The sequence below is a fragment of the Triticum aestivum genome, chromosome 1A, assembly GCF_018294505.1.
Source record: "Triticum aestivum cultivar Chinese Spring chromosome 1A, IWGSC CS RefSeq v2.1, whole genome shotgun sequence".
Lineage (NCBI taxonomy): Eukaryota > Viridiplantae > Streptophyta > Magnoliopsida > Poales > Poaceae > Triticum > Triticum aestivum.
In genome coordinates this window covers 107,458,234-107,462,272 of record NC_057794.1, presented here as the reverse complement: position 1 = coordinate 107,462,272, position 4,039 = coordinate 107,458,234, and positions in this window count along the sequence as shown.

The following is a 4,039-nucleotide window of genomic DNA, read 5'->3' as shown; positions in this document are numbered from 1 at the left end:
CGTTGCCGGGGAGGTTAGCGCTTGAAGGTATATCTTTAGATCTTGTAATCGAGTCTTTTAGTTTCTTGTTTTATCACTAGTTTATTTTATAAAAGAAAGCTATAAAAATGGAATTGAGTTTGTCTCATACGCTTCATCTTTTTAATATCTTTCGTGAGTATGATAGGAAGGAAAAATGTTCTCAAGTGCTAGAAGAGGAATGCATTAAAATGTTTGGCACTAAATATTTGAATGATGAGCATGATTGCAATGTTGTTAGTATGAATTCCTTGAATATCCATAGCACTAATGATGATTGCACTAGTTATGATGAAAATGTCTCCTATAAACATGTCAATTTTTGTGGAGTGCATTGGGTTTGTAAGTACACACCAAATAGGGAAAATAGATATTGCAAGAGGCATAAGTACTTAGAAACTAAATTGTTGCAAGAAAGCCTTGATGATTGTGCTAAAAAATAAAATATTTTCCGCGCCCCTTGTGAACTTTGCAATGAACATGGTCATTTAAATCTCCAGTGCAAATTGTTTCATGACCGAATTGTATCCAAAAATTGTGATAATTTTATTACCCTTGAGCATCATAAAGAGCTTAGTCTTCTTTTGGGGTATGAGGAAATGAAACGTATAACTGAGGGTATTCCAAAGTTTAATCTTGATAGATTTCTTGATTTTGATCTAGAGAAAATTTGTATGTATTGTGCGGTGAATTGCATTGAAAATCATTATATTGCCAATTACATGAAGAAAATAAAACAAATAGAGGATGAAGAGAATACTAATGAAAGGGAAGAGACTTCCCAATACCCTCCTATTATTTCTTATGATGAATCGGGTAACGAGGAGGAGCCTCCTATTCAACCAATCCCATTAATAAGGAGCTCCAAAAAGAGGATTGAACCCACACATGATGTGGTGAAGAAGAAGAAGAAAAGAAAAAGGAAGAGAGGTAAAAAGATATCTCCCCCAAATAATGCTACTCCTACTACTATTGTGCCTCATGAAAAGATAATTGTGGAAGATAATGATACTTCTTATGATCTTGAAAATCTTTTTGGCACTTTCTTGGAAGAATATTATAATTGCTATACTATTGCTGCTATCCATACTTTTAATGATGAGAGTGATTATGCTTATGATAAGAAAATGCCCAAGCTTGGGGATGCTATGTTTGATGAAGATGATGTTTGGGAGAATATATTTGCTGCAATTAATGTTTGTCCCAAGCTTGGGGATGCTACGTTTAATGAATATGATATTTTTAGTCTCCCAAGTTTTGATATGCAAAATTATAATGATGATAGCATGCATCCTACTTATGATGATTATTGTGATGATACTTATGCTATAAAAATTAGTGATTATATTTATAAAACTTGTCATGATTATGGTTACCCCTTTTCTGAACATTACTCTTTTAATGTGGAAACAATTTATAGTATTTGAGTCTCTTATGATACTCCCATTATTCCGAATGAGAAGAATTTTGCTTATGTGGAGTGTAATAAAAATTCTATGCTTGTAGATCATGAAAAGAATGCTTTAGGTGCTGGTTATATTGTTGAATTCATTCATGATGCTACGGAAAATTATTATGAGGGAGGAATATATGCTTGTAGGAATTGCAATAATATCAAGTTTCCTCTCTATGTGCTTACAGTTTTGAAGTTATGCTTGCTTTACCTTCCTATGCAAGTTGATTCTTGTTCCTATAAGATGTTTGTTCACAAAACCCCTATGCATAGGAAGTGGGTTAGACTTAAATATATTAGCAATATTCTTCATGATGCTCTCTTTATGTTTCAATTCTTATCTTTTATGTGAGCATCATTGAAATCATCATGCCTAGCTAGGGGCGTTAAATGATAGCGCTTGTTGGGAGGCAACCCAACTTTATTTTTGTTCCTTGCTTTTTGATCCTGTTTAGTAATAAATAATTCATCTAGCCTCTGTTTAGATGTGGTTTTATGCTTTTAATTAGTGTTTGTGCCAATTAGAACCTTTGGGAAGACTTGGGGAAAGTCTTGTTGATCATGCTCTAAAAAACAGAAACTTTAGCGCACACGAGAATTGCTGCCATTTTTATTTAGAAAGTGATATTTAGTTAATTATTTTTGAAGATGATTAATAGATAAATTCCTCAGGTCCAGAAATTTATTTGAGAATTTTATGAGTTCCAGAAGTATACGTTTGATCCAGATTACTACAGACTGCTCTGTTTTTGACAGATTCTGTTTTTCATGTGTTGTTTACTTATTTTGATGAATCTATGGCTAGTAAAAGAGTTTATAAACCATAGAGAAGTGTAATACAGTAGGTTTAACACCAATATAAATAAATAATGAGTTCATTACAGTACCTTGAAGTGGTGATTTATTTTCTTATACTAACGGAGCTTACGAGTTTTCTATTAAGTTTTGTGTTGTGAAGTTTTCAAGTTTTGGGTAAGGATTCGATGGACTATGGAATAAGGAGTGACAAGAGCCTAAGCTTGGGGATGACCAAGGCACCCCTAGGTAATATTCAAGGATAGCCAAGAGCCTAAGCTTGGGGATGCCCAGGAAGGCATCCCCTCTTTCGTCTTCGTTCATCGGTAACTTTACTTGGAGTTATATTTTTATTCGCCACATGATATGTGTTTTGCTTGGAGTGTAATTTTATTTTATTTAGTTTTGCTTGCTGTTTGAATAAAATACCAATATCTTAAATTATTAAATGTTAGAGAGTCTTCACATAGCTGCATAATTATTCGACTACTCATTGATCTTCACTTATATCTTTCGAAGTAGTTTGTTGTTGCTCTAGTGCTTCACTTATATCTTTTTAGAGCATGGTGGTAGTTTTATTTTGAAGAAATAGATAAACTCTCATGCTTCACTTATATCATTTTGAGAGTCTCTAAACAGCATGGTAGTTTGCTTTGGTTATGAATTTAGTCCTAATATGATGGGCATCCAAGAGGGATATAATAAAAACTTTCATATGAAGTGCATTGAATACTATGAGAAGTTTGATACTTGATGATTGTTTTGAGATATGAGGATGGTAATATTAGAGTCATGCTAGTGAGTAGTTGTGAATTTGAGAAATACTTGTGTTAAAGTTTGTGATTCCCATAACATGCACGTACGGTGAACCGTTATGTGACGAAGTCGGAGCATGATTTATTTATTGATTGCCTTCCTTATGAGTGGCGGTCGGGGACGAGCGATGGTCTTTTCCTACCAATCTATCCCCCTAGGAGCATGCGCGTAGTACTTTGTTTCGATAACTAATAGATTTTTTGCAATAAGTATGTGAGTTCTTTATGACTAATGTTGAGTCCATGGATTATACGCACTCTCACCCTTCCACCATTGCTAGCCTCTCTAGTACCGCGCAACTTTCGCCAGTACCATAAACCCACCATATACCTTCCTCAAAATAGCCACCATACCTACCTATTATGGCATTTCCATAGACATTCCGAGATATATTGCCATGCAACTTTCCATCGTTCCATTTATTATGACATGCTCCATCATTGCACTACAAAAAAAGACACATCCATGACATTTTGGGCCGAACGAATTTTTTTCCTGTCATACATAGGACACTTCTATGACGATAATTGTGACAAAACCCGGTATCATCATAGATGTGGTGGGCTCCTACTTCTATGACAAAAAATCATGACAGAAAATGGGCTTTTCGTCCTGGGCGAGCTGGAGACGCGGCTGCATGACATTCTTTGGGTCGTCCATGACGGAAAAAACCGTGGTAGAAGCGAGGGGGAGGAAAATTTCGGGGAGTTCTCGGTTATGGTGGGAGGCCGGGGGCCGATGCGTGTTTCTCTCGTACACGTAGGCACATGTGTGCGAGGCATTGGCTCTAACTAAACCCGAGCGAGGCGTTGTGCTCTAATTGAACCCGAGCGATTGCACTGCAGGCTATGCGTTACTGAACCCGAGCGATCGATCGATGGCTGTTAACTGAACCCGATCGAGCGATTCCTTCGCTACTTCTGCTAACTAAAGCAGATCGATTGGATGAACAGTGAG